Source organism: Schistocerca piceifrons, chromosome 6 (genome assembly GCF_021461385.2).
Source record: "Schistocerca piceifrons isolate TAMUIC-IGC-003096 chromosome 6, iqSchPice1.1, whole genome shotgun sequence".
Lineage (NCBI taxonomy): Eukaryota > Metazoa > Arthropoda > Insecta > Orthoptera > Acrididae > Schistocerca > Schistocerca piceifrons.
In genome coordinates, this window is record NC_060143.1 from 414,712,104 (window position 1) to 414,724,462 (window position 12,359).

Below are 12,359 nucleotides of genomic sequence, written 5' to 3' on the forward strand. Positions count from 1 at the left end.
CATTTACGCTTGTTATCAAAAGTATGATCGTATGGGATATGAAGAGAAGTTCGTTACTGAATTAAGGATTATTTGGTAGGGAGGACATCGCAGGTTATCTTTGATGGAAAATCATTGACAGATGTAACTTTGGCTGTGATCCAGTGAAGTGTGTTTGGAACTCTGCCGTTTGTGTTGTGTACTAAAAACCTTTCAGTCAACCTTGTGAGGCGTCACATTGGTGTGAGCCTTTTCCTCTCAAGTAAATTCGAGTTAAATGACTGAGTTTCCTTTTTTATATCTATTTTTCTCCTTGTCAGACTAGCTGAGTACCCAGCATTAGCCGTGTATGTATTTATTCCAGTTCTGTTAGTGCTTCTCCTCCTTCCCCCTTCCCAACCTTCTCCCGCTACTCTATGTTTACCTCCTGCACTCCCCACTGTTTCACCTTCTCTTCCTGCTCTTTTCTCTGTCCATCTTCTCTGTCCGACACTCTCTCTCCGTCTTCTCCTCGCACCTCTGAAACCATCTTCTTCCGCCCCCTCTATGTCCTCCTCACCCCATTTCCTCTTCCCCCTCCCTCTGTCCATCATCTCCTCTTTTCTTCCACCTGTCAATCGCCTCCTTTCCCCCCCTCTCTCTGTCCATTACCACCTCTTTCTTTTATCTGTCTGTGTCCTCCTTCGCCCGCGCTGCCTGTCCAGGTCTTTCTTCACCCTTATCGCTTCTCTCAACATGTTATTACGCCAACAACATTAGGAGGTTGCTAGTTCTTACATCCACAGTATTTATTTCCAGATTGTGAGTAATAAGTGTACGAAGATCGTTAGAAATGTATCCAGGAGATTTGGAGGAGGCTTTATACCAGCGGGTTTGCCCTTGTACGCACAAGTCACATATATTTCATTCATAGATACTGTCCTCAAAATCCTGTTGTGAATAGCGTTAGTAACAACGAATTAATAAACTTAAAAGTCTTTAATGATGCGGCTGTTCGCCATACATCTCAATATTTATGACGTCATATCTCCTGAACTATGTATCGTGAAATGATATGTTTCTGTGGTACATGTGACTAAAGTCTGAAAAATCTGCTCGAATAGAGTTAGTAGTAATGAACTAATAAATTAATACTTTATGCCTGATCCCTGAACAGCAAAAATGTAATAGGTGGTTAGCTTTTTTTCTATCCTCATTGTGTTGGGGTTGTCACAGAGAAAATGTTTCTTGAAATTTTGAGATCATATGCAACTGCTGTCATTCTCAAATACAGGATGAATAAGTTCTGGGTATTTGCAAACCGTGGGCTACAATTCTTTTCACCCAACCCCAGCCCTTTTATAGGTAGATGGTTTTTGCCCCACAAAGTGATCCCTTTCACACAGTAAATGATACGTATGACGAGTTCGGATAGGTTAGGAGGTGTCGAACACACATACCCACACTGATGTGGCAAGTCATGGGATAGCGATAAGCACTTCGTGAAGGCTTCGATGTCGGCCGGTGAGGCCTGGCATAAAGTCGGCGTTCCAAAAGATCCCAAAAATGTTGTATATGATTCAGGTCAGGACTCAGTGCAGACCAGTCCATTACAGAGATGTTACTGTCGTGTAACAACTGCGCCACAGGCCGTGCATAATGAACAGGTAGGCGCCCGATTGTGTTGAAAGATGCAATCGCCACCCCCGAATTCCTCTTCAACAGTGGGAAGCAAGGAGGTGCTTAAGACATCAGTGTAGGCCTGTGCTGTGATAGTGCCACCCAAAACAACAAGGGATGCAAGCCTTCTTCATGAAAAACACGATCACACTATAACACCATCGCTTCCGAATTTAACTGTTCGCGTTACACACTCTGGCAGATGACGTTCATCGGGCATTCGCCATACCCACACCCATCCATCGGATCACCACATTGTGTTGGCCCATCCTTGGGCTTGATGACAGGCGTACGTTCAAACAAGTGCTGGAAGGTTTCTTGGGGAATGGCAGCCCATTCTTCACGGAGTGCTGCACTGAGGAGAGATATCGATGTTGGTCGGTGAGGCCTGGCACGAAGTCGATGTTCCAAAGTATCCCAAAGGTATGCTATAGGATTCAGGTCAGGACTCTGTGCATGACAGACCATTACAGGGTTGTTATTATCGTGTAACCACTCCGCCACAGGGCGTGCGTTATGAACAGATGCTCGATCGTGCTGAAAGATACAATCGCCATCCTAGAATTGCTCTTCAACAGTGGGAACCAAGAAGGTGCTTAGACATTAATTTAGGCCTGTGCTGTATAGTGCCACGCAAAACAACAAGAGGTGCAAGCCCCCTCAATGAAAAACACGACCGCACCATAGGACCACCCCCTTCGAATTGTACTGTTGGCAGTACACATACTGGCAGATCAGGTTCACCGGACATTCACCATACCCACACCCTGCCATCGGGTCGCCACATTATATACCGTGATTAGTCACTGCACACAACGTTTTTTCACTGTTCAGTCGTCCGATGTTTACGCTCCTTACACCAATCGAGGCGTCGCTCGGCATCTACCGGCGTGATGCGTGGCTTGTGAGCAGCTCGACAATGAAATCCAAGTTTTCTCATCTCCCGCCTAACTGTCATAGTACTTGCAGTAGATCCTGATGCAGTTTGGAATTCCTGTGTGATGGTCTGGAAAGAGGTCTACCTCACTACACATTACGACCTTGTTCAACTATCGGCGGTCTCTGTCAGTCAACAAGCGAGGTCGGGCTGTACACTTTATGCTGTACGTGTCTCTTCACGTTTCCACTTCACCATCACATAGGAAATAGTGGACCTTGGGATGTTTATGGAAATCTCGCTCACAGAAGAACGACACAACAGTGTCCGGATACTTTTGATTACAAATCCGGCTAAACAACAATGGAAATTTTATGGCTGACAATGCGCCGTGTCACCTTGCCACATTTTTGGCGATTGGTTTGAAGAACATTCTGGACAACTCGAGCGAATGATTTGGCCACCCAGATCGGCTGACATGAATCCCATGCATCATTTACAGGGTATAATCGAGAGGTGGACAAAATTCTGCTCTGGCGACACTTTCGCAATTATGGACGGCTGTGGAACCAACATGGCTCAGTATTCCTGCAGGGACATCCAACGACTTGTTCAGTTCATGCCACGCCGAGTTGCAGCACTATGCCGGGTAAAATGCGGTCCAGCCTGATATTACCAGGTATCCAATGACTTTTGTGACCTCTGTATATGAATTGATGACCACAATACTAAGGTGGAATGGTCCCGCAGTTAATTTTCATTTCATAACGTTATCCTGCAGTTAGGTTTCAGTAGCACATATAATGCTCTGGGGAGTGACTTTCTGGTCAGAGTTCGTTTCACTTGCCGTTGTATGTGAGACAAATGGAGAAGCGGTCCCAATCTGGCAGGGCGGGGCTGAACAAGAACGAGCCTTAGCGTCATGCAGGCAGCTTCAGAAACTACACGACATAGTGCATGTTAAGGCTATGTTCTAGTGGCGCTACCCATATTTATACCCGCTGGCAGCGACGGTCACGACATAACGGCTCCACGCACGCCACCCACGTACACGACTGACCGTGTACTCACTGCCACAGCTGAAGGTGTGCAACACACTCACCCAGTTTGAGTTGATTTTTCGGCTCCTTTTGTATGAAGCTCATTTTATGACGATGCTTGTATTTCATGTAAGTTGGTCTGGTTGTAACGTTATCCTCTCCAGACACAACTCAACCTGTTTCTGCTGTCCCATCCTCTGCTACGGTGGTCGAATGTGTTGTGCGCATTTGTGAAAAGATTTGTGTGAATTGCTCTCATGATTCGAGTTGTAGCAACATAGAAAAAATAGATGGATGGAATGATAGGAAGAATGAGATTTAGGTGGAGTGGCGTTCGTATTAGAGGGTTATGTATCAATACAGCTCAAATTAGCACGTGTTGTATTTAACTTCAACAAGATAGTAATATAGTAATGCACTTTCCCCAAAACAAAATATTTCTTCAGCCAATAAAGATTCTTAAGCTCCACACAAACAGTACAACACCCTTCCCCCCCCCCCCCCCACTCAAATAAGTGAATAAAATTCAAGGTTTGCCCAAGAGCACAAAACTAGGCAACATCATTAACAATTTCTATATTTCTCTCATAGTCATAACCACTAATAATATCTGAGACAATTTAAGCAGTAAAACATGAGATGGGCCGGCCTGCGGTTCTAGGCGCTACAGTCTGGAACCGAGTGACCGCTACGGTCGCAGGTTCGAATCCTGCCTCGGGCATGGATGTGTGTGATGTCCTTAGATTAGTTAGGTTTAATTAGTTCTAAGTTCTAGGCGACTGATGACCTTAGAAGTTAAGTCGCATAGTGCTCAGAGCCATTTGAACCAGCCAAAACATGAGATGATTAGGCATAAGTAGGATCGTAAAATACAACTACTACCACCATCGCCAGATAGCTAGCACAACAAGCTAAATGCAACACTCTTACTACCTACACACATATCTTAAGAAACCCTTATGCAGCAATGCAAACAATTGATTATTTACATAGAGCAAGAAACTTGATGAAATTCTCAGCAGTCAGGTTCATGGCATTGTTTAAAAAACACTTTAGGATTAATATAGTTCATCACGCTTACAGCATCTCGTTAAATATACAACAGATCTCGCTCATAGCGCACAAGCCCGCATTCGTATGGGCCATAAATAAACAACTACAACTTGCCACATAACCACAGAATTTCGCGCAGAAAGTTGCCACTAGGAGATTCACGCAGCGCATAATTCGTACACCATGCAGTGCACTGTATAAACTACAAAATCGCCAATGTAAAACCGTCATCTGCAACATATTTCATATAGAGCTCTCCTAGACATGCAGAAACCCCTTTCTTCACTTCCACTGCGTTCGCTGCCCTTCGTCCGGAAAAACGACACGAGCCACTCCCTCGGGCAGTTGGGTACATACAGCGGCCACACACCACACATACCATAGTATTGTCTGGCAGACCAGTACCGCAGCAAATTTGTTTCCTGACGCCCTAGCTCTCAGCTCTGCCCAGAAGTAGCTCAGTGAGTAGCAGCTAACTACACCAACACATTCTGTCCCATGCCGCCTTTACGGACAGCTCTACTGTTACAGCAGTGCGGCTCCTGGCAAACGCCGCAGGGTTGTCTATAGCCTCCAATGGAGCGACATCACTTACCTCCAGTAGACGCTGTTGGTTCCACTTCCTGCAGGTGACTGCCCACTCCGCATTCCGTGCTTGCGACAGCTCGGCCACAGTGGCACTAGCTGTAATAACGTGTCCATAGTGTCCAGATTCTAGCAATTCCAGCACAACACTATGCCAAATTGAAACTCTGGAGATGGGGAAAACAACTGTGCCGATTGACGCAGCCTAAATGGTAGGTTCTCACTTCACGTTGAAATGGTTCAAATGGCTCTAAGCACTATGGGGCTTATCATCTGAGGTCATCAGTCCACGTTCAAATTCTCAAAGGACAAAAGAGTAGAGAGAATCGTGGAATTACTCAGTTATGTGTGTAAGGCACAGTTATTCTCTACATTTCTTTTCTTGATGATTTTGTGTGTATCATACTGGGTGGCTGTAATTAAACTGACGGTGTTCCGAGTGCTGCATTATGGGATGTATACCCCGCAGGACGCTGAGACATCGTAAGTACAGTATGTTCACCAATCGCTGCAATCACGGGGTATGCTGAAAAAAATAATGGTTCTATTTTCTGCCACAAGGTGCAATTACTGCGCTGTACGCAGTGTGAATGTGAAATATTTTCTGTGTTGAAGTCAGTATGCTGCTTGTCGCTCGGCGACAAGTGTTGATTTCTTTTGTGAAGTGGATGTTGGTCCACATGGTTAAGACGGTTGATGATTACCATACAAAGCGCAATTTGTGCTGAGAAGAAAGGTCGTGCACTGCTTGTAAAGTTGTTTCACCAGAAAGGCAGCAAGAGCAACGCTGCATTCGTGGAATATTGCCGATAGAAACAGCTGTGAAGAGGCCCCATGTCAATAAATGGGGTACAGAACATGAATAAGAAATTTGCCGAAACAGGTGAATCAGTTCGTGCAGCAAGAAGAGGGGAGCAGTTCATGATGAATTTGTTGTAGCTATAGCCAACGGCGCTGCACATACTCCCAATTCAGCAGCCAATATCACGGGAACGTCTCTCCCCAGTTCAAAAGATTTTGAGGCGCATTTTATACTGGTATCCTTACAAGATTCAAAATATGCACCAAATGAAGAGCTAAGTTAGGCTACAGTACCGTAACTTTGCCCTACCTTTTTTAGGAGATACGTAAACGGATGACATATAGCCGCGGAATATTCAGTCGACGAACGAGACACATTTTATCCAGCACGGTTCCGTAATTGCCAGAACTGTCGCATATGGGGTTCTACACTGCCACATGTTCTGCAGGAACATCAACTTATGTGACTGTGCGGCGTGGTTTCACAGGCTCCATCATGCTCAGTTGGTTTCTCATCGAGGACATGACACCTCGCAGGCCTGTTAGATGTACCGACGTATCTGCACGTTACAAGAGATTCCATGTACAACATATGATTGCAAGGACGGGATTGTGATTACAGCACTGTTTCCACTTAAGATGGAGCGACACCATATGTCCTTTGCCAGATGAAAGATTTGCTTTGTGAAACCTTCGGTAATGACCGCATCAACTCTTGGTCATTTCAACATGTATCGCTTCCAAATCCCTTGTCCAAAATCCACGATATCTGAAAGATCGTGCCTATCATGGATGTATGTGAACTCTTCTTGATCTGAAGGATACCATGCGATGACATATGGACTGATTACACCTGTTATGCCGCGAACAACTGTCGACCATATCGTGTTACGCATGCAGCATGTTGCTGAGTCAAGATACCATATCGAACGCGTATTGTAGCTTGTGACCGTATCCTAATAAACTCCCAGAACCCTCTTTAATATGTGATCGATCGTTCCTCCATTACCTTTGCACCCATACCACAATGTGAGTGCTTACAGCGCTGTATTTTCAGCTGGTGGTGGAACATCAACTATAGTTTTTTCAGCATAGTCAGCGTGCACACCGATTAACGAACATGTTTCAGCATCCAACAACGTACATATAAATCACTGTAGTACTCGGAACAACATCTGTTTAATTATAATCAAACGATACTACAATCTGAAATGTTTGGGCTCCGATCTAAGATCTGTTCCTACTTTTCACCTTATCGTACTTTTCAGTTCCAAAATTTAAAACTTTCACTTTACATATGTTTCAGAGAAATACGTTATTGGTAACTTTTCTGATGTAGCTCTCCACACTTATCTACCCTGTACGAACCTCTTAATATGTCTTTAATTACTGCAAACTACACGCATTTCGATCCGCTTACTGTATTCGACATTGGTCTCCATCTGAAACCTTCCGTTTTCCGCCATTGACAACTATTCCTAATGGTTCAGAAAGTGTTCTATGAAACTTTTCCTTCTTTAAATAAAGTTCTGCGGTGAAGATCGAGTTTCCTTGAATGGTTTAAGTTGTACACTAATTACACAATCTACCAGTCTGATCTCCAGTATTCTTCTCTAGCTCTATATCTCAAAATCTTCTACACGCTATTTCTGTGCTGTTTATAGTCTACGTTTCACTTAGTATAAGCTACATCCCAAAGAATATCTGAAAAATCTTCCTAATACTCAAATTTACATCAGAGATCAACTTATTTCCCGTATCAAATATTTTTTCTTGTTGTTACCGATCTTCAATACACATCCTTTACTTCTGAGGTTGTCACTCATTATGGTGTCCGAATAGTCAATCTAATTACTTCTATTGTCTGATTTCCTAATTTAATTTTCTCTGCGTCACATGATTTAATTCGTTTGCACTGCATTATCCATGTTTAATTTCGTTGATCTCTTTTCGATACATGGTCCATTCTGTTCAACTCATGTTCAGAGTCTTTCGGTGTCTTTAATAGGATGCATGTCATCGGCAAATCTTAAAGTTTTCATTTCGTCCCTCTGAACTTTTAAATCCCATTTCATTTCTCTTTGGTTCTCTTTACTTCTTCATCAAGATATAATCTGGGAAACAAAGCCATTTGCCCACAACACTTTTTCACTTATTGCAAAACTACTATCCCCACTCATGTTCTTCGAACCTTATAAATGCAGTCTCGTCTCTGTATAAGTTGTAGATAATACATTACTGCATGTATCTTAACCCTGCTATCATCAGAATCTCAACAGTTGTATTCCACTTAACTTTGTCAAAAGTTTTATTTGCATTTCTGTTCTTTTCTTGTGTCTTTCTTTTTCTTTTATCATGCTGGTTTGACTCAGCCCGCCTTGAAAGGCTATCCTTTTAACCAAGACTCTCTGCTATTTGTCTCTCACTACAGCTTTCACACCTATAACTTCCGCAAGTACCATGGCAGTTAATCGTTGATGTTTTAACACATTTCCTATGATCACGTTCATTCTTGCTTTCCACTGTTAATCTCATCGCTGATTCTGCATTAAATCTGTTATTAGTCCACCGAATTTCCTATATCTCTCTGCAGCACCAAATCTCTAACGCTCTGATGCTATTCAGTCTCCGTTTCCTCACAGTACACGATTCAATTCTTCGGTTTACTTTCAGTCCTTACTGTGTGCTCATAAGACTGTTAATCTTCATCCATCAGGACCTTTAATCATTTCTCTGTCACAGTGTCATCATCTAATTCTATCACTTATATCGTTCCTGCCTGAGCCGTACATCAAACAATCACGACATTCAACTCTGATGTAATAATTAAGTATCTTACAGCCGAGTAAAATAACTCGATCAAACTTAGGATCATACATAGAAAGAACTGCAATAATATAGTACAGAAGTTATGTGAAAGACATATGTAGTGAGACGAACCAAATGACACTTTCTTTCAAAGACAATGATTACACTGAAGTCCGCCCCCGGTAGCTGAGTGGGCCGGCACGGTAGCTCAGCGTGTTCGGTCAGAGGGTTTAGGTACCCACTGTAATAAAGAAACTGAGTGAACGGATCAACGAACAACCTCAACGACTGTCATCGGACCTACGCCACGAACAAAGTCAACGAACAATGTTGAACAAAATAAGATTTAGCCGGCACGGCAGCTCAGCGTGTTCGGTCAGAGGGTTAGCTGCTCTCTCTAATAAAAAAAACTGAGTTAATCGATCAACGACGAACTTAAACGGGTCTTACGACGTTCGCCCCGAGCAGATGCAACGAACGAAAGCGAACAAAATGGGATAAAAAAAAGTCGTGAGCGCGACAGAGTGTCAATCCTAAGGGCCCGGGTTCGATTCCCGGCTGGGTCGGAGATTTTTCCCGCTCAGGGACTGGGTGTTGTGTTGTCCTAACCATCATCATTTCATCCCCATCGACGCCCAAGTCGCCGAGGTGGCGTCAAATAGAAAAACTTGCACCCGGCGAATGGTCTACCCGACGGGAGGCCCTAGTCACATGACATTTACATTTACATTACATTGAAGTGACTTCAGCTCATGAATGGAAGGTCATCTGAACATTAGTGTAGAAGAGAGACGGTCCTTAATAAGTTGTGTGGTCATTGTGGACGGCAGTGCAAGCTGTGGAACGTGCACCATGCTGGACAAAAGGTTGGTAAGGGGTTCTTGTGGTAGGGCGTCCCAGTCCTCTACCTGCGCAGTTGATACCATTAGGTGCTTGTTGCTGCACGTCTACGTGCATCGAAAACGTCGTCGATGGGATCCAAGTCTGGGGAATGGGGAGGCCACTCCATTCACCGAATATCCTGTCGTTCATAGAGCTCCTCCACCTGCGCTGTTCGGTGCGGTCGCGCATTGTCGTCCATAAATATGGATTAAGGCAGAATGCGCTACTGACAAGAACAACTTGGGAAGGCAGTACAGTGTCACAATAACGTTGACCTGTGAGTGTACCTTGCTCAAAGACTTGGAAGTCAGTGCGCCCATGCAACATTATGCTTTCCACGCCTTAGCATATGAGCCAAACACATGGGCCACCAAAATGAACATGTTCGACCGTTCTGGACGTACCCTCACACGGCGAGAAGCGGCAACAAGTAAAGGATCTAGGAATATTGTCAAACATTATCGTTTTGGTGGTGTAGGTGTTATGGTGTGAGGGAGCATACTGTTGAATGGGCGTACGACCTCCGGGTCGTTGAACACTCACCCGTCAATGTTGTTGTAAACCCTTTCAGTGGTGCATTCGGCGTTGATTTCATTTTATTGTGTGACAATGCGCCACGAAATCAAACAGTAAAAGTGGAGAAGCTTTTGGAACGAGAGGATTTTCTGCTAATGATCTAGACTGCCCATTCCCCCTATCGAAATCCCATAAACCACGTGTGGAACGACTTGACGATATGTACTGCAGGACATCAACACGCACCAGCGGCCATCCACTAGTTGTTGACCACACTGTTGGAGATATAGACCGACGTACCACGACATCTACTTATCACCTTGTGGCCAGCATGAGAGCATTTTGCACAGCATGCTTTGCCGTCCATGTGGCTCACACACCCTATTAAGTACCTTGTACCGCCTTTTGTAATGTCCTGAGGACCATCGTGAGTCGCAGTGACTTCATTGTAACGATGAACTTTGAATGAAAGTGTGCTCGCGTACTTCTTTCAATTACTTTGCTGTACTGTACAATACAACAACAGTTCCTGTAAGGCACAGCAAAGTGAAAATGAGACATAGTAATCGTCGTAGCTGTTGATATATTTTGCAGTTGTGAATACGAACAACCATTGTAGAAGGGTATGATGACCATGAAAGTTGATTCTGGACCGAGACTCGAACTAGGGTTTCCAGCTTTACGCGAGCGTTCACCTTAACTGCTTAGGCTATCCGTGGTCCATTCACGGCCAGACCCAAACTTGGACATTTCGTCGTTCCTGCGTCACAACCTCTGGACTGCTCGAAAGACACACTATGTAACTCCCTTACAGGGAAGGACATCTATGAAAATTGCTGCCTGGAATCGGCGGAAAATATTTTGATATTATGGTACTGGTGTTGTTCGGAAGTACGCAGCAATATTCCTTCGGACATACATATGATGCAATGGTCCTTCGGACAGGCAAGCATATTCGAAGGATCATTTCATTGTTCTTCTTAATAACTAAAGCACTGTCGTATCGTAGTGAATATATTTATTCCACTGTGAGAGAAGATAGTCAGTGCTTTCGTGGAATAGTGTATGCGGTTGCCTATGGAAGCACCTTTTCGTCCGAAGCAAATTCATTAGCACCATTCTTTTCTCCGGGGCAGCAAATATATTGAAATCACAAAGGTAGAGATCGGAACTGTATTGGGTATGTGTAAAGGCTTCCCAGAGAAACTTCTGCAGCGCACCAGAAACAACCTTGGCAACACGTTGACATCACTTCAGTACCTGCACAGGTGGACAATGCCGCTAAACGACGCTTCTGGCGTAAGTTACTGTACAGGTCGACGATGGCTCGACTACAAGCCAGGCAATAGAAGCCCACAAGGGAAAGTGAAAACTCACTGTGGGAGTCAGTCTACGGGAAAGCAGAAAATCCTAAACCACGTAGAGATGTTGAGCACGAGCGTAAACGTAACACACAGCAGGCGCGGGAGGCAGATGGCTGAGCACACAGAATCGACACTCGGCGAGAGACACGATGCGAGATGCCCGATGGCTGGACTCACCGGCAAACTCTCTCCCGCAGGCAAAGACGTTGTAAAAATATCTAAGGTCACCGGGGGCTGCCGGCATGGGATATTTTGAACCGTCAGCAGGACACCATTGTCGTGGTAGGAGTAAGGTTGAAGTCTATTGTGGCTTCTAAAGACACAGATCTATCATTATATATTTGTTTGTTTATTCACACATCAAAAAATGTTTTGCATCACCTCGGTTCCGAGGGTTCCGGAACCTGCACAGAAAATGGGAATAGAGATCAACATAAACATCATTTCCGGTCTGCTTATTGCTCATGAAAACTACACATTGCATGTTGTACCACCATACAGTGAGACCTTCAGAGATAGTGATCCAGATTGCTGTAAACACCGGTACCTCTAATACCCAATACGCGTCCTCCTGCATTGATGCATGCCTGTATGCCTCGTGTCATACCATCCATAAGTTCATCGAGGCACTGTTGGTCCAGATTCTCCAACTCCTAAACGGCAGTTTGGCACATTTCCCTCAGAGTGAGCATGTTCGATAGGGCTCATATCTGAAGAACATGCTGACCACTCTAGTCGACCGATGTCATTTTCCTGAAGGAAGTCATTCAGAAGATGTGCATGATGGGGGCGAGA